The sequence below is a fragment of the Lycium barbarum genome, chromosome 11 (assembly GCF_019175385.1).
Source record: "Lycium barbarum isolate Lr01 chromosome 11, ASM1917538v2, whole genome shotgun sequence".
In the NCBI taxonomy this organism is placed as follows: domain Eukaryota; kingdom Viridiplantae; phylum Streptophyta; class Magnoliopsida; order Solanales; family Solanaceae; genus Lycium; species Lycium barbarum.
In genome coordinates this window covers 37665573-37685406 of record NC_083347.1, presented here as the reverse complement: position 1 = coordinate 37685406, position 19834 = coordinate 37665573, and the positions used below count along the sequence as shown (strand labels likewise).

General features: G+C 36.2%; 1 pseudogene; it reads left to right on the top strand.

Moving 5' to 3' along the window:
* The first annotated feature begins 9213 nt into the window (after positions 1-9213).
* LOC132619748 (ACT domain-containing protein ACR4-like) lies at positions 9214-18643 on the top strand (annotated as a pseudogene).
* Positions 18644-19834: the final 1191 nt, after the last annotated feature.

Here is a 19834-nt window from a genome sequence, read left to right as displayed (position 1 = left end):
TCGTACGGGGCTGCTGTATTCAAATCACTAAAAAAGGGGCAGCGCGCAAGTCAAGTACCGACTATCAATAGAATACTATTCGGGGAGGATTATATAGAGCCTACAGCAGCGGAAGAAGGGGAGTTTGTATACAAAATTGAACAGAAAGATACAATCTCCGTCCGAAAATGGGTAGCTTCAGTTATTGCACGAACAGCAGATCCCGAATGGGCCTTGGTGCCAAAGTTGACAGCCACCGCGTGAATTTGGAAAAACTCCCTCACGCCAGAGGCAAAGTTTTGGTGGCAGATTGTTCTATTTCGCATCCGCCCTACCCAGACAGATAATGTTTTGACTCTGGACAGGGTTGTTCTTGTAGCTGCCATTATGTCGAGGTATAAGATCAACTTCGGACGACTGATATCAACAGATCTCCGAGAGAGAGCCACTCAGCCGACCACTTCCCTCATTCATCCATGCCTGCTTACGCTATTATGCTTGCGTGCAGAACCAGAACCCCTACCCCATATTGATCACAGTGTGATCGCCAGAAGTATTTATGACATCACAAAGGGGAAGGATGATGTGTTGAGCCAGGGTTCAATGCCATCTGCATCGTCTTCTGAGGTCCCGGAGGGGCCAATGGGATCAGATGTTATCCCCTTGGCTATCATGGGTGCTGAGGAAGCTGCTGCGGGTCAGCCCACAGATTCTGAGGCTCCACCGGCTGCTCATGCTACACAGCCCATGCCAGCTCCAGCCGCACCTACTTCGGGTGGTCCTACCTCGTTGACTGGAGCAAGCCCAGCACCGGCTCAGCCAATACCGGGAGTCCCACCCGAGCTTGCGAAAAAAATGATGTTCAATAGGGAGAATTTTAGGGCAGTGGTCCTGCAAGCAGATCGCACAGATAGGCAAGTTAAACAGCTCATGACTGAGCTGAAATTGTACACTAAAAGAGCCATTGATGCTGCGTTGCGGCCAATCAAAGAGCAGCTGGCTGATGACCACCTACGGATCCACTCTCGGATAGATGGTATTGAGAACAGAATGACTGAGCTGACCAGGACACACCCTGCTATGGAGTTGGGCGCTATTCGAAGTGAGTTGCGGTCTGGCAAGGATGATGTGCAGAAATTGAAGGCCCAGGAAGTGGCTGTGGCAACGGACCAGCTTCCTAAAGTACACACGGAGTTGGTACAGAGCCTATACCAGCCGGTTCAGAGCCTACTAGGGGATGATGACATCGAGGACACGGTTGAGGAAGAGCACGACGAGGAGTTGGAAGAGGATATCCCCTCTTTGGCCAAAGGGAAGCGCAGGAGAGCCTCGCCAGATGATGAAAACCTCGACCCCATTCTCCAGAGCCTTGATCCATTTGCTGATTTGCCCCCACAGAATGAGGAGGAGGAGGAGCGGCGTACTTTGAAGAAGATCCGCCAAGAGTCCCGACTGAGTTCTGACACCGCAGGAGCTACTTCTAGCTCAACCCATCCCATTGAGCCGGCTCATCATGCTTCTCCCCCACCCACTGTGACTGGGACTTCCAGTGTTGGCCAGCTTGACACCACCAATGCTCCACCTCATGATGCTGCTGCAGATCCGAGCGCCTAGTGCGCTCCAGGGAGGCCCTCCGTTCTTTTGATGCATTATATTGATGCCTTGAGGGCAATGCATGGTTTTATGTTGGGGGTGTGGGTAATTGTTGTTGTTTGTTGGGATTGCTGTTTTAGTATACTGGATATTGTTTTTATTGTTTTTGTTTTTGGTGGGTATTTTATCCCAAATTGTGATAGTAAGCATGTGTTTAGGACAATTGTTATTGTTTGTTTTTTTGTTGGTATTGTTTTTATTATTAATTATGTGTTAGGACCTTCTTCGGCTAGTCTTTGCTATGTGTTCTATTCCCGAAAAATGCTATGTGTATGTTAAACTTGGCATGTTTAGGATGTTTAATATAGAAGTAAAGTAATGATGACTTAAGTGGTGGTGGTCCGTGTTTCTAGCATAGATGAAAGTGGTTTTTACAGTTCAATGATATCCCTAAATATATATATATATATATATATATATATATATATATATATATATATATATATAATTTGTGATGTACATCAAGAATGAGTTGTTGATATTGACATGTATGGTTCTTTTAATGACATTGCAAAGAAAGGGTGTTCATGCATGTGAAATCTTCAAACGGAAATGAAGTCAGAGTATTTAAACAATCCTTATGCCATTGTGTTGTGAGTTCTTAGTTTCTATTTGCATATGATGCTTGTAATCTAGAACTTGCCCGGTTGGTCGTGCGTAAATTCTAAGGAGAGTTTGATTGTGAAGTGATCTTAGGCTTTTTTTTGTATTAAACCCAAAGCCTGTTTATCTTAAATGAGCCTAGCCCGTACAGAAAATGATCCCTAGTCTCCCATTTTGAGCCTATAGACTTTTTCTTCGATTAACCGTGAACTAACCTCTTTCCTTTCTGTGAATAAACCCATTTGACACCAAGTCCCTCCTTGACACTGAAGAATGGCAAATGAGGCTAAAAGCCTAAGTTGGGGGTGACAAGTGAAAAATGCGAAAAATGAAGCTCAAAGGCCTGTTGGGGGTGATCGCGAATATTAAGGGGCATAATTCAGCGTGGATATATATATATATATATGTATATACAATTTTTTTTTATAGATATATAGGTATATAAGCTCTAAATAACTTCACGCTGAAGATGGAGGGTCGGAAATGATAGGAAGAATGGTGAATGAAGTAAAAAAGAAGTGTCGAGGAGGGTGAGTCACCGATATCCAAATATTCATCCTACCCGTCCCTAAGCCAATGTTACAAGCCCAAAAAGTCCTAATGTGATCACAATAAAATTGTTCAAAGTTGAAGGCATGGAAAATAAAGGCAAGCCTATGGTATGTGCACGCATGGTATGCAAATTTCTTTGTGAGTGTGAGTGTTCTTCTATCTCTTTAGTCTTCTGTCTCATTTATGTTGAAAATGTGTGTTGGGACATTCGACTATGTGAGGGCGTAAGGATTGTAGGTTTCAAAGTAACTGGTTTTCCGGAAGTTGAAATTCATGTGCATAGAGACCCCCGTACTATGATTGTGTCATTAATTGAGGTTGCATAGTGAATTGAAATTTTTCTTAAATGTGCGTCTTGTGTCACAAATAGGAGATGGATAAGAGCCTTAATATATTTCTTGCATTGACGAGTCCGTGCTAGAAACACATGCCAAAACCACCGTAGTCATTCTTATTTTGCTAAAATGTCGTGTGTTAGTAGTGAATCTTATTGTAGTTGCATGAGGACAAGCAAAAGCTTAAGTTGGGGGTGTTGATGTGCCGTGAATTTCGGCACATTTTATGCCTTTGTAACTAGAAGTGTTGCTTGTTTTTAAGTGTTTTTACATTGTTTCTTATGTTATTTTTGTGTTTTATAGGGTTGGTTAACTAAGAATCGGAAATGAGATGAAATGTTGAAAAACGGACAAATTGGAGCTAAATGACGGTCCGTAACTCATGTTACGGTCCGTAACTGGATCCGTAACTCATGTTACGGTCCGTAACATTGAACCGTAATAGGAGCCAAATTTCCAGAAAGTTTTCATGGAAACATCAGTGTTACGATGTCGTGTTATGGTCCGTAACTCATGTTATGGTCCGTAACATCTCACCGTAACATCAGCCAAAATTCCAGAGAGTTGCCAAGTAATTGTCACAAGTTACGCTTCCGAAGGACGGACCGTAACACAGGTTACGGTCCGTCGCATGGTGGCCGTAACAACAAGTGGACAAATGACGAAATGAAGGACGGACCGTAACCTGAGTTACGGTCCGTAACGATGCGGCGTAAGGGCATTTTTGTCCAGAAACTTGGCGCGATTTTTGGCTCTATAAATACTTAATATAGGGTTTTAATTCAGCAGCCAGATATATTTTTGAGAGCATAAACTCTAGGTATTTCATATTAGAAGTTTTTGGAGCATTTAAAGTAAACTACTTCACTTCCATTCCACCTTGTAATTGCATTGTAAGTATATTATGTCAACTTTTAAGCTTTCTTTGCTAGTCAAGATTATGAGTAGCTAATTTTAAAGCTAAGGTTGTGAGTCCCATGATGGATATTATGTGAATGAGTTTCTATTATTGATATATGCATAATGGTTGTTGGTATTCATTCAGTTTTTGTGATTTAGCGTTGGGTGATGATTGCAAGCATTATCCTAAGCCATTATATTAACTTTTCTTGGGAAAGAAAGTTAGTATTGGTAAGATTGAATGACAATGACTCGAGGCGTTAACCCTCGTTTAATAGACTAACTTAGGGATGAGAACAAGTCTAAATTGACATTTTTGGTCATTCTTCGATTGCAACTCTTTTACATTCGGAAGAATCTTAAAGAGGAAATACGACTTAACTGTTGGAAAACATTAAGAAGCTCTTAAGAGACCAAGTGCATATTCATAGAACAACCATTAGAAGTATATCACATTGAAACCTGAAGCATAATATCTAATCAAATTGGGGAACACAACCTTAGTCTCTATTTCGCATTAAATACAATTTCAGTCAAAATACTTAATTACATTATTCAACAACTATTTCAAACTATCAGGAATAGGATTGAAGCTTTTAAAGACTAGTATCACATACGATTAGTACTCTTTTCTCGCAATATTCCCTGTGGGATTCGACCCCAACCTTGTTGGGTTACTATATTTGACAACGTCCGCTTTACATCATTAATAGGTGTAATTTGAGCGTATCAAATTTTGGCGCCGCTGCCGGGGAATACGGTTTAGAAATTACTAATTGTTGTGTACTCTTCTTTAAAACTTTTTCTATTCCATCACACCTTGTTTGCTGTTGTAGCGAACCAGGTGAACATGGCAGGAAGACACAATCGCAATCAAGGAAACCAAGGGGTAACTCGATCGATCTAGAAAAGTGGATCATTTCTTATATCAAGGCTCACAAGGTGATTACTGAGGGCTGGTTGGAATTCATAGCCACGGTCGGAGAGATACTAGAGCTGAGGTAGTGACTATTGTCAGCGTTCCGGTAGTACGGGACTATCTAATGTGTCACACCCTAACACTGGTAGGGCATGACGGGCACCCGACTCTCATCAGAGTCGAGCGAACCCTTAGACATTCGCTCTATCAAAACCTATCATTTCAAAAACTTTTAAGAACATAAAACTTTTCCAAATATAAATCATTATCTCTATAACGATTATGAAAACTTTCAATCAAATAAGTACTTTAAACCAATTGAAATCATCTAAAATAAATACTCTTCTAAAATTCACAAATGACTCAACTGACATCACTTTGTCGACATATCGACAAACATACCACATGACACTATGTGCAGAAGTCTCTAAGAAGTAAACTGAACATTATGAGTTAGGACAGGGCCCTGACATACCCATAATCATACATATCTATACATGACTTAGCACAGCTCCAGAATGAGGTGGAACTTGCCAATCCCAGCTGACGTCAAGCATCCTAGCTATACACTTAACCTGCGAAAAAATCTGGGGCTGCGGGCATGAACGCAACGTCCCCAGGCAAAAGGACGTCAGTACGGACATTGTACTGAGTATGTAAGGTGGTAACAAATCATAATCATAATTTGACTTAGGAGAGAAGAAATCACAATGTAACTCAATACCTGCAGCCTTCGTTGGAAGAAACATAAATATGCATACGAAGTCTCAAAACAATCTTTAAGTAAATAATGTAATCCAACACACATGCCGCTTCTGACATGTTAACAGAATGGTCCCTTCAGACAGCCACTTCCGGCTAGTAACACAATAGTCCCTTCGGACATCCGCTTCCGGCTTAGCTAGGGTAGCTGATGTGCCGTGAATTTCGACACATTTATGCCTTTGTAACTAGAAGTGTTGCTTGTTTTTAAGTGTTTTTACATTATTTCTTATGTTATTTTTGTGTTTTATAGGGTTGGTTAACTAAGAATCGGAAATGAGATGAAATGCTGAAAAACGGACAAATTGGAGCTAAATGACGGTCCGTAACTCATGTTACGGTCCGTAACTGGATTCGTAACTCATGTTACGGTCCGTAACATTGAACCGTAACAGGAGCCAAATTTCCAGAAAGTTTTCATGGAAACATCAGTGTTACGATGTCGTGTTACGGTCCGTAACATCTCACCGTAACATCAGCCAAAATTCCAGAGAGTTGCCAAGTAATTGTCACAAGTTACGCTTCCGAAGGACGGACCGTAACACAGGTTACGGTCCGTCGCATGGTGGCCGTAACAACAAGTGGACAAATGACGAAATGAAGGACGGACCGTAACCTGAGTTACGGTCCGTAACGATGCGGCGTAAGGGCATTTTTGTCCAGAAACTTGGCGCGATTTTTGGCTCTATAAATACTTAATATAGGGTTTTAATTCAGCAGCCAGATATATTTTTGAGAGCATAAACTCTAGGTATTTCATATTAGAAGTTTTTGGAGCATTTAAAGTAAACTACTTCACTTCCATTCCACCTTGTAATTGCATTGTAAGTATATTATGTCAACTTTTAAGCTTTCTTTGCTAGTCAAGATTATGAGTAGCTAATTTTAAAGCTAAGGTTGTGAGTCCCATGATGGATATTATGTGAATGAGTTTCTATTATTGATATATGCATAATGGTTGTTGGTATTCATTCAGTTTTTGTGATTTAGCGTTGGGTGATGATTGCAAGCATTATCCTAAGCCATTATATTAACTTTTCTTGGGAAAGAAAGTTAGTATTGGTAAGATTGAATGACAATGACTCGAGGCGTTAACCCTCGTTTAATAGACTAACTTAGGGATGAGAACAAGTCTAAATTGACATTTTTGGTCATTCTTCGATTGCAACTCTTTTACATTCGGAAGAATCTTAAAGAGGAAATACGACTTAACTGTTGGAAAACATTAAGAAGTTCTTAAGAGACCAAGTGCATATTCATAGAACAACCATTAGAAGTATATCACATTGAAACCTGAAGCATAATATCTAATCAAATTGGGGAACACAACCTTAGTCTCTATTTCGCATTAAATACAATTTCAGTCAAAATACTTAATTACATTATTCAACAACTATTTCAAACTATCAGGAATAGGATTGAAGCTTTTAAAGACTAGTATCACATACGATTAGTACTCTTTTCTCTCCATATTCCCTGTGGGATTCGACCCCAACCTTGTTGGGTTACTATATTTGACAACGTCCGCTTTACATCATTAATAGGTGTAATTTGAGCGTATCAGTAGCCCCTTCGGGCAGCCGCTTCCGGCTTAATATCACCATCATATCAACACAAACTCAATCTACAAATATCAATTTCAATTCAAATCATAAGTCGCTATTCAATTCATCACAATCCAGTTATTAGCCTTAGTCTTTCATAAGAAGTTATCAAATTTGTATCTCACTAGACTTAAGAGGACATACTTCAATGTTTGAGGTTAGAATTGTTATGAAATTCTTACTACTTATATTCTACTCAATTTCATCTTATTGCCCTACCCAAAGAATAAATGATCATATGAATACAAAGGGATGATACTATGGAATGTAAATAGAAATCGTAAATCAAATGAAGTAGTAAAATCTCGCACCCCCTTCGGAGTGGTTTTGAAAGTCAAACTTTATGTTTCCTTTAGTATAAAACTCATTTCCTCGACATCATTAATAAAACCACATACACAACTCAACTTGGCACCTCATGGGTGTTCCCTGCAGAACAGAATAGGAGTACAATATCAATAAGCCATCACAAGAAACATTTAGACCTTATTCATCTAAGAATGGAATCATAGGGAATACATATAGGATGAATAACAACAAGAATCATGCCAAAGGAAGAAAGGTTTGCCTTACATACCTTTGTCGCTTTCCAGCTAACCACAATCCATCTTCGGGTCACGCTAATCTATCAACAATATCAATTTACCAACAATTAATCCAATATATATCCTTATAATCAATCCCTTAAACTTATCTCTATTTCTAACAGAATTTCGATAGCATTTCCTTTATAAACTAGACAAACCCGAAAATTCAATTCAGCTAAATTATCAGCAACAACATCAAACAACAATATCGACAATAAATATACATCATAAATCAGGTATTTCCGTCCATTTAACTCCACTGAAACAGCCCCACCTTCATAAACTTCCCAAAAATGCCAAACGAGTTTTTAATATTATTTCCTCCGTTCTAATCCGTTAAAACTCTAAATAAACACTTTAATAACATAAAAGGAACCTTATACATACCTTGGCAGCAGCTCAACCACGAAAATATCATCCCCTAAGAACAATAATTAGCTTTAAACGACGACGACAACTCGTACTACACTTTATCCTTCACGAGCCTCGGGTTTCTGGGCCTCGAACTTGATCGAAGCCTTGCTTATCTCTCTAAAATCCCCTCACTCTCTCTCTCTCTCTCTCTCTCTCTCTCTCTCTACCATGTTATAGACTTTTTGGTATGAAATGAGGATGATCAGGATTAAAACCTCCCTTAAATAGCAAGGGAAGTGGGCCTGACCCGACTTGGCGTCGGGTTGGGCCGAGCCCACTGCTCATCTTGACCTTTCTGTCTTAAAACATCCATAACTTTTTATCCCTATGTCGTGTGAAGGCCCACGACATATGGTTGGAAAGATAATTCAATTATCTACAACTGTTATATTTGTAGTTTTCCCAAATTCCCAAATAATGATGGGGTTATGGCCTCCCGAAGTCAGATCACCCGAAAACGTAACTTAAAAACATCTTTTTGGAGGGTTACACTTGGATTTGGATCAAGGGTCCTTCTTGAGTTGTGTTTAACTTCACATATATTTTCCATATAACTTGTCATATGTCCTTTATAAAAACCCCATCATGTAGGCCCCACCTCAGCTTACGGTTACGAGGGCGATATATCTTTTAACGTATCATTCCAATCATACTGTACGAATTCCAAATATCATCCTCATGCTATCCTCATGCTAATACAGCAGAATTTCATCCTTTATACTTGTAATATTTGCTCCTCCTTGAGCTCACATTAAGCCGTCTGCAGCCTTAGTAACGCGAAATTTTCTGGGGTATAACATAATGTGTTTCCTAAGGATTTTCCAGGATTGCTTCCTTCTCGGGAGATTGAGTCTTGCTTAAATACATTACCGAAGACTCAGCCCATTTCTATTCCCCTGTATCGTATGACACCAGTTGAATTGAATGAGGTAAAGGAACAGATTCAGGATTTGCTCGATAAGAGCTTCATCAGACCTAGTGTGCCACCTTGGGGTTCTCTAGTGTTGTTTGTGTAGAAGAAAGATGGTACTATGCAGACGTACATTGACTATGGATTGTTGAACAAAGTCATTATCAAGAACAAGTATCCGTTACCCCGCATAGATGATTTATTTAACCAGTTTCAGGGTGTGATCTGTTTCTCCAAGATTGACCTGAGGTTAGGTTACCTTCAGTTCAGTATCAAGAAGCAAGATATCTCCAAGACAGCATTTCAGACTCGTTATGGCCATTATGAGTTTTTGGTCATGCCCTTTGAGCTTACCAATGCACTGCCAACATTTACGAATCTTATGAACCGAGTGTTCAAGCCTTTCTCGACATTTTTGTTATAGTGTTCATTGATAATATATTGATCTACTCTTGTAGTCAGTTGGAGCATGAGGATCATTTGAGGATAATTTTGGAGTACTACTACAAAAAAGGCCTTAGCGGTAATTAAAATTGCCTTCAGCAACAATCGGTATTGTCGCCAAAACATTTAATGGCTATTAAAGTTTGGCCGTTGATATTGGTGTCGCTTAAATTAAAGCTTGTAACTTTCAGTTATGAATAAGGATTTCCTGAAAGAAACGAGAAGTTAAGATAAGTTGAGGCATACATTCCCAAATTGAAAATATTGACAAGAAAATCCTTAGCATGTGTTCGATAGATTGCCTAAGTATTAAATTTAAGCGTATATGATTGTGAGTGCAAGTAAGAACCTAAGTTTTATGATTTCAAATATTGTAAGCTATTAATTCAAAAAGAAACTAGTTATCCATGCTCATATACATAACTCAGAATAGTAGAAAGTAACTAAATTTCATAATATGATTCGACTACTTGTTTGCATGCAATTGCTTGTATTGCTCAGATTCAGTTCAGACTTAGATTAATGTGATCACATTCAACTTGTGAGAAGTAGCCAACCTCCTCAAGTGTGAGCACCACTTTCTGCAAGGGTTAGCTATCCCACACTTGCACGTGCTATTATTTCCAATGGGAGATAAGTCAACATCTCCTGTGTATGTTGATAGGTTTCACGCACGCAGAGCCATTGTTTGTTAAACTTTCAGAACAGAAAATTTCAAATAAAAAGATATTTTAGTAGCTCAGGTGTCTGATTCAATTTCAGCTTACATATTTCAGTATAAGATAAATGAATTGTTAATGTTTCTTTATTGCATTTTCATTATACTTAATTAGCCCAAAACGTCTTGTTCCTCTACCTAGGGAGTTGTCAATGAGACTTAATGGGTAGCTATCGTTGGTACTTAAGCTTGTTTGAGCTTTCCTACTTCGTGTGGAAGGTGTTGAGAATGTAGATGACGAGGCATGAAGCTAGAGGTAGACTTCTTAGACTCTGTTGGTGGGCTTCGTTGACTTCTTCCAGAGATAGTCAAACTTATTTCAGCTTTCTATATATTACATTCTTCTCAGGTAATGTTCGTAGAACATGTATTCCAATTTTTATTTCTCAGCGGCTAGTAACTTGTCAGTGGATATAATTCCCCAAAGTTATTACACTAAATTCTCTATTTAGTTTCCAGACATTATTAATCAAATACTTTATTAGCTTTTATTTAAATGTGAAGTTCATTTTCAACTAGGTAGAACAAGGTTCACTCAACGGGTAATACAGGTCGGGTGTAAATCACGTGCCACCGCAGGTTGGGGGCATGACAGATTCAAACATCCAGGGGCAGAGCTAGCGCTCCGATTACGAGTTCGAACGAACCTAGTAACGTTGGTCTAAATCATGTAGTTGTATTTAAATATTTATTGAATATGTATAAATTCTTACTTTCAAACCCAGTAATTTTGATGTCCTAGAACGCTAAATCCATAATTTTTCAAGTCATGCAAACATCCAATAAGTGTAAGCATATAGGGCCTTAGTCTAATACCATGTACATCATCTATTTTCAACGACAGAGATTTATTTCTTCATTTCGTCTCTATTACTAATAATTACACGAAGAAGAATACTCTGAAACACATAGATGAGGAAGGAGCTGGGAATGAATCCGATTTTTTTGTCAAACTTATTTGTTAGGTCTACAAGAACATTTGAACTTTATCGACAAAGTTTTGTTTTTCTTAATTGAAAGAAAAAAATTATGTTCTCGATCTAGCATTTTTTTTAATGGAAAAATGAAATTAATTGAGAAAAAAAATTCTGGCAAAATTGAAAAGGTTCTTGTACCCAAATTTTCTTGATCGAAAAAGAAATTGCAGTTTCAATCTCAAGTTTAGTTAGATCTGTGCTTTTTTTTATTTTTTATTTATTTATTGTATAATTCATCTTTATAACTTTTTTTTGTAATTTAGAGGAAAGAAAAAGACGAAGAAGAAAGAATAGAATTTAACCTTTGAAAATAGACATGACATATAGCATTACTTTTGTAACCTTGACAAATAATGGAGTAAGTTCTAATGAAGCAATTCCAAGCATATATGTTGTAGCAACTCCTGTATATAGAGGTTCTAATTTTTCAATTCTCCATGTATTTTAGGACTTACAATGACTTAGTGACTTTTTTCAAAATAATTCGCAATAACAAACAAGAAACATTGACTGACCAAAAAAACGTCGTCAACATCAGAATTAAAGTATTGTAAAAATTTAGGTCACCGTTGAAAAGGAATTGCTAATTCATCTCCAATTTTTAGAGACTTATGCATGCTTAAAGGAGTTGTTTGGTTCCTTGAAAAAGGAATCTCTGTATAAAATTCAACATAACTCATATATTATTTTGCTCGCAATTTTACCCCGTCTTATAAAATACCCGCAAGTTATGCATTAATACTTTTGTATTATTTTTTGCGAGATATAATGTGGGATAAATATTATTAATAGGGAAAATACATAAACACCCCCCCCCCCCCCCCCAACGTATAGCCAGATTAATTATGACGCACCCAACCTTTGCGGACAATCTATTACCCCCCCAGTCTTAATTTTTCAGTATTTTAGTACCATTTTCGATTGACGTGGCAAAAAAAAAAATTATGGCGAGTGAATTGAAAAAAATGAAATGTTGCAACTCAGATGCTTAAAATTGAGAAAGAAGACATTGAAGACACCTTCCGTCCCTCTCTTCCACATTTCAATTGTTAAATGCAATTTATTTTTCTCTTTCTTCTTCTTTCTCCTCAACCACCGCCGCCGCCGTCGCATCGTCGTCTCCTCCGCAGCAGCAACAGCAACAGGAGGTACAAAAAATATTAAAAATGGGTTGAAGAAAATGGTTAAAAATATTTTGGTGTTTGATTTGCCTTCAAATGAATGTGTGTGTTAATGGAGGAAGAAAATGGGTTGAATGTGTGTGTGTTAATGGAGAAAGAAAATGGGTTTTAATGGAGGAAGAAAATGGGTTGAATATTTCTTGAAAATAAGCTCTTTATGATTGATGATTAAATTGAATGTGTGTGTTAATGGAGGAAGAAAATGAGTTGAATGTGTGTGTGTTAATGGAGGAAGAAAATGAGTTGAAGAAAATGGGTTGAATGTGTGTTGTTAATAGAGGAAGAAAATGGGTTGAATGTGTGTGTGTGTGTTAATGGAGGAAGAAAATGGGTTGAATGTGTGTGTGCTAATGGAGGAAGAAAATAGATTGATGGATTTCTTGAAATGAAGAAGAAGAAGAAGAAGAAGAGTTTAGTGATGAAGAAGACAAAATTAATGGTTTAATAGTTAATTAGAGGTTAATTAGTGTAAATATAATTAATAAAAGAAAAATCAAATGAAAAAAAAAGGAAAAGTGGCAGTGACGTGGCAACAGCGTGGCACCAATGTGGCGGAGAGTGTGCAACACTCTCCACTGTGCAGCTGGGCTTCAATTTGTTTTTTGCCACGTCAGTCAGAAAATGGTACTAAAATACTGAAAAATTAAGACTGCGGGTAATAGGTCGCCCGCAAAGGTTGAGTGCGTCACAATTAATCTGGCTATACGTTGGGGGTTATGTATTTTCCCATTATTAATATATAGATTTAAAATATTTAAATAACAAATTTAATCCTCATGATAATAATTAAAGTAACAAATAAACCCATTTTAAATGTATATATATATATATTGTATACGTTATTGTTTTAAGAGGCGGGGGCGGGGGCGCGGGGCGAGGAGTTTCACGCAGCATGGGCGAGGCTTAAGCCCCGAAACAGGAGTGTAAAGTCTCATGTATCTTCAATTTTATAATTTCTTTATTAAGAAAATAACCAAAAGTAAAATTTTCATTAAAATTCTACAAGTAAATATCCAATAATATAAAAAATTATTATAATTATTATTTGAGAAAGGTAACAATATAAAAAATTATAATAGCCGAGATAATATTTAAAATGAAATCATCATTCACTTCATCATTGATCTCCACATCTACTAGTCCTTCTCACCCTCGACGAATATTTGCACTATTTTTTCTTCGTATATTTCGAAGAAGGAGAAGGGTAAAAAGTATAAGAGCAATGACAAAAAACGAATAAAGTTGCCTCAGGAATATAATGCCATGGGATCTCTATCCTAGCAATTTTAGACATAATCATCTAAAAAATCTATTTGTGGCAATGTTATTTTTTATTAGAGTTGTTTTCTTGCTTTATTTATTTTAGGAAAAATGACTACAACATGAAAACATGACAGCATAAAGTATAGATAATCATTACACCATAATAAAAACCATGATCTATAGCAAAAATACTTTTAAAACAACAAAATTCAAACAACAAAACAACAAGATAATCATTACACCATATTTATTTCACTTGTTTTTAGTAGTGACAACTTTTGTAGTTTCTGCTATTTCTAATTTATTTCTAAAATCTGGTGTATTTTACTTAGCCGATAGACTCACTCGGTTTTAATCGACAGAGTCTGTCTCTTTGTGTTTCAAGACACTATTTTATGACATTATAAATTATGTAGGTTTTTTCTATGTTTTCTCCTATAACTGACTGATATCTGTCAGTTTTGTCCCGAGGTATTTGACCGTTTCTTTAATAATGTGTACCTCTAAATGTGAGTTCTAGCTTATTTTTTTCTTTTTTTTCATTATTCTAGTCAAATCTAATAAACATAATTTGATGAATATTTTGTCGGAGACTAAAAATATTAACTTTTGACGAACTTAAAGGACCAAAATTATTAAGTTCATAATTAAGGGACTATTTTTAATCAACCCTCATAGTTAAGGGATCATTTTTATTAACTTATAGCAAACTAAAGGACCAAAACCGCTAAGTGCACAGTTAAGTGACTATTTTGAACATAGAGCCTGTTTGGATGGGCTTATGCGTATAAGCTGCAAACAACTTATAAGCTAAAAATAAATAAATTGGGATAGTTTAACTTATTTTTTTTGACGTATAAGCTGTTTTCAGTTTATAAGCTGCTTTAGATAAACTAAGTTAAATGAGTCCAATTATTTTTTTGAGCTTATTTTAAGTACAAAATGACTTTAAACTGACCAGCCAAACACTCAAAAAAGCTTAAAAACAGCTTATAAGTTGCTTATAAGCAAATCTAAACGGGCTCGTACTCTCAGGACCATTTATATTCTTTTCTCTAACTTTGTTAGAAACTGTTCATCTGTCTTTCCCTAATTTTCTATGTCCCTCTCTCTTGTTCTGCTTGCTCTCTCTGCGGTGAGTTTCTATTCTTCTCTCTACTTCCTTTTTTACTCACCTTTTATTTCTAATCTTGTCGTTATTAATCAACTTTTATTTCTAATCTTTGTGGTTATTTTGCTCAGTCTTTCTTTTTATCTTTAATTTTTTGAGTACTTTTTTTGATTTTCTTTTCAATTTTCAGTTTTCTCATTACCGCACAAGGGAAGTGGAGGCAAAATTCTGCTCAAAATAATTCTGCCTTTTGAATTCAAATATCTTCCTTGCAAAATTTTTTTTTTTTTTTTTTATTAAATTGGAGTATTTTGGGTATTAAGCGAAGGACAAAAATTAAAGAATACCAATTTGAAGGGCAAAAATTAAAGACCACCCCAAATGAAAAAAAAAGACTTTAGCAACGTCTACACTTTAGTAGATTATAGATTGGCCCACAAATACACCAAGGGTGTTTGATAATATGCTGAAATAAACTTTTTGAAAAATAATTTTCCTCTTTTGATAGGTATTCTACAACATACTAATTTATTTTCAATATGATTTGAGAGTTGCTTTTCAGTTGTAAATTGAGTCATGCAATGATGAATTGTGTTCTGCTGATAGTATACAATACCAATAATTAAGAGGGGTACAAGATCACTGACGAGCCAATCTTGGGCTTTTATCATAAAGGTGAGTTACAATCTCAGTGCAATTTGGGAACTTTCTATTTGCATTTATTTTGACTGATGTATTGTTTTTGGTGGTGTTTATTTTCATCCTGTTGGTGCAGATTGTTGTTTTGCCTCTTCTATGAGAAGATTAATTGGTGTTACTACGGGAATGAGGCACGCCTTAATTAAGTTAATTGAAAGTGATAGACTAGGTATGCTATCTGAAGTGTTGCCCTCACCAATCTTAGATGCAATATGTCGAATGCTGAAGTGTGGAACTATAACATTCGAACAGAAGCTATATTGCAAGTACTGATGAGGAAAATGGTGTTACAATTGCTGACCTGGAAAAGTTTTCGATGATCAAGCAATTCTTGTGCAATATTCTTAGAGGTAGTAAAAAAATCAAGAGATGCCACAGCGATTGGTTTTGTATATCATGGATTTATTTACGGTGAAAGAAGGCCAGACCAACTGATGTTTGTAGGCATGCGTGCAGGATCAGCTGATAAAGAAAGGTCAAATATGTATTTAATTGGCAGGAAAATGACTACTCAGTTGTGACCATTTGGTGCAACGATAGACTAAAACTTCCATTTGTATGATGTGTACTTTGGCAGATATGCAGCATGTGGTTTTCCATAACAACAGCGGGGCCAAAGGACCAGAGCTTACTAGGTACTAATATTTCCTATGTATTCAGATATTCTAATATTGGTTCATCGCTTTACATCTAACTACAACTTATTCTCTCTATATTTGTGGACTTATGATGCATTTTATTGCATTCAAGGCATGTTGATGGATCACCTGCCAAAATCAGATTGAGAAAAATAAGTAGCAATTCAATATCTTGAAGCAGCTATAGAAAGAAGATTATCCCAGGTTAGCACTTCGATTTACTTTTTTGATATTTTTAGGTACCATTATTTAGCTCTACCTGACTTTTTCAAGTAATAACAAATATGTAGGTGTAATAGGAAAAAGGAGAATATTGTTACTCCATGCACTTGCTTTGACCTTTTTCTTTTTTACTTTTATCCATTTCTATTAATTTCTGGTTCCACGGAATTCTAATTCCTATTGGAGATGTTGATGCACTTAAAAAATCTCTAACAAAGGAAAAGAAAGAGGGAAGTTATGTTGTTTAATAGTTTTATTGACTTAAAGTATCTTTCGTAGCTTTATCTGGCACAAACAAGTCCCAATTAATTATTAGTTGTCTGACTAAATTTCTCCGGTTTTCTTACTTTACATGTTAATGACGTACCTTCAACCATAAGCATTAGATAGGTTTAGGTTTTGAACCTATTCCCATCAGACTAAATATTGACAATTCTATACTGCCTTTTTTATTTGTTAAAAGTCCCACAATTGGATCCTACTCTTATCCCCTAAATATTGACAATTCAACACTGCCTTTTTCATTTATCAAACACAATTGGCTCATAGATTTATTTTAAATTCAAAAGATTTGTGCTCTTTTGAGATCTACTAAATTGAATAACTTAAATGAGAACTACAATTTCTTGGGGATGAGAATGGTTTCTGATGGGAACTTCATCTGGTGGTTGAAGTTTATGAATAACGATGAAAGAGTAGGTATAGGAGGATTAGTTTTATAGAACTTGTGCAAGCAAATTCATGGCAGTGGAGGCTATAGAAAAGGTTGTGTTCCATTTGAAAGATGCAATCAGCAAGTTAAGAATTAACATACTTGAAAAAAAGCTCAGAAAGAATTCCACAAGAGCATCTGAAAATGATGAGAGAAAAATAAAATCCCTTCACCATGAAGAAGCACACCATTAGGAGATGATGTCACTCTCCTTGCACCCTAGGCTTGTAATTGTTCTTTCTAATATATCTATAGTTTCTTGTAGGCACTGGGTTCTTTTGCAACCATTTATCATGACGGTGTTTTTAGCTATTTAATTAATTTTAGGTGTCCCGTTTAATTTTGGAGGGTAACTTTTAAGGTGTTTGTTAGTCTTTACTAAATTTCGCTTTTACCAAAGAGATTGTAAGTTCTTGCCTATTTTGCAGATGTTAAATAGATCATCATAAAACAAGCTAAAGACCTAAGGCATACACTAAGTTTCAAATAATTTATTTTCAAAATATATTAATTGCTTAATGTACACTCAGCAATGGTTTCAAGAGGGGCCTGAAAAGCCACTCGCAGAGGAACAAGTATAAACAGATTACCTTCATTTTATGGCATACCAATCACACAGTCACTTGGTTTCATCATCAAGTTCTTTGACTGTCTGTATGCATCTATAAATACTTTAGAATTTTAATTGTTAGTGATGATTGGATTGGCTTACAGTAACCTGCTTATGCTGGCATTTAGTGGAAGATGAAGGAAACATGGCAAGTCTACTTTGAATTTCTCGCAAGTTTAGTTTATATGAAGAACTGAAAAGTGCATCCAATATCTTTGAGACTTGTGCCTATGTCGTTTCTTTGTGAACCTAAGAATCAAAGTGGTCATATTAGTGGTTATTCTCAACCAGAGTATATTAAAACTGTTGCTTGGCCGGTTTACAGTTGGTTAGATTAATTTCTTAAGATGTTAAAGAGGACCCTAACTATGAACTTCCAAACAGAAAGTACGGATCATTAAAATCTTTTCTCTGTTTTATCTTCATTTTCTATTTCTTAGCTACATATAAATGTCATTGCAAAAATCCTCATTCTATACAACCTAAGGAACTTGTCTTTTCAAAAAACATTATAAGTATGTTAACGGATGCGCATGATTGGATCAAGAGGAGGATTTGGTTTACAATGGCTAGCCTTCAAATCATATATCACTTAGTCTCTGTACTGCTTGAATAACTTTTTTCAATTTCATATTCAGGTAATATCACAAGGCCGGGAATAGATTTAGTCGGAGCTAATTGGACTCAATACCTACAGAAGATGATTGATGAAGCCAGTTAATTTGCAGACTTTCCTACCTTATGGTTACTTACTACCCAAAGAAGCACTCTAATTCTAATGCTTGCCTTTCTTTCTTCAGCGGATACCCAGTTAAGATATGTGTTGCCAATGGCAGCTGCTAAAATTTAGATTTCACCCAATTGTAGCTTAGGCTAAGTTGGAGCACCTGCATGAACATGAACAATCTCACTGTTTTGGTCTTTCTAGCAAGCTTAAGAATGTGACTTTTTATAACTTTGTTTCACAAATGATTGTATATTGTAAGAAGAATATTATGTTAAAATTCAATTTGATGATACTTTTTTTTTTTTTTGACAATCCTACCACACAATTTCAAGAACTGTGAATACCTTTCCCAACGTTAGGTATCATTTTTACAGCAGTGTTGGGAAAATGCCCATGCATAGGCCATCTAGTAGATTTCTATTTAAAAGTCAAGGATGCGCACATCACAATGATCAAATATTAGTATTTTGATACTAAATGACTTGCTTGTAGAGATAACTGAAATAAAGAATAAGAATAACAAATTATAAGGCAATAAATAGAGAGAGAAAAATAGATCTTTTTGAATTGTCTTGGGTGGAACTGGAAGACAGTGTAACGGAAAAGTAAGAACTTGAGTGCTTTGTTATAACTGAGAGTTTATACAGTGTCTATGATGAGAATCAGACGCCTTGTAAGTGAGGGAAAGAGGTATATCTATAGTCTACATCTATGCAACATTTTGCGTGTTTCAAGCACCTCATAATGATCATTGTCTGCATGTTGGAGCTATTACGTACATAATTGAACAACTGATGGAGAAAATTACTTACGGAATGCAACATCTAGTAGTTTATAGAATTCTTATATATGCACATTTTTAATTAGGGACCAACTTAAGTTAGGTACTCTTTTTCCTCATCCACCAACTCTTAATATGTGAACTAAATCTTCAGTCTTTGTCAGGATCATTGACAAGTAGAAAGCTGGAGAAAGTTCTGGGAATTAGTTACATTAATATCCATTGGATCATTCTACTCGGCTTCAAACACCATTTGGGAGTTCTTTTTTTTATTTTATTATAAATAAACGAATAAATTTTTTTAACTAAAGAAGCTAAATTTAAGACCACCTCAACACATATCAGCAATTAAAGTAGGAGTATTTGCGTAACCTCCCTTAAGGATATACTCCTAAGGATATACTCCTAATTAGTGTTCACTTTACCTATACCTCTATATATACTGTATTTGATTTGCAATTAAAGTAAGTCCCGCCATATGTTAAAGTTCTGTTGTTTTACTAGTTCTAGGCAAATGAAATATCTATATATTT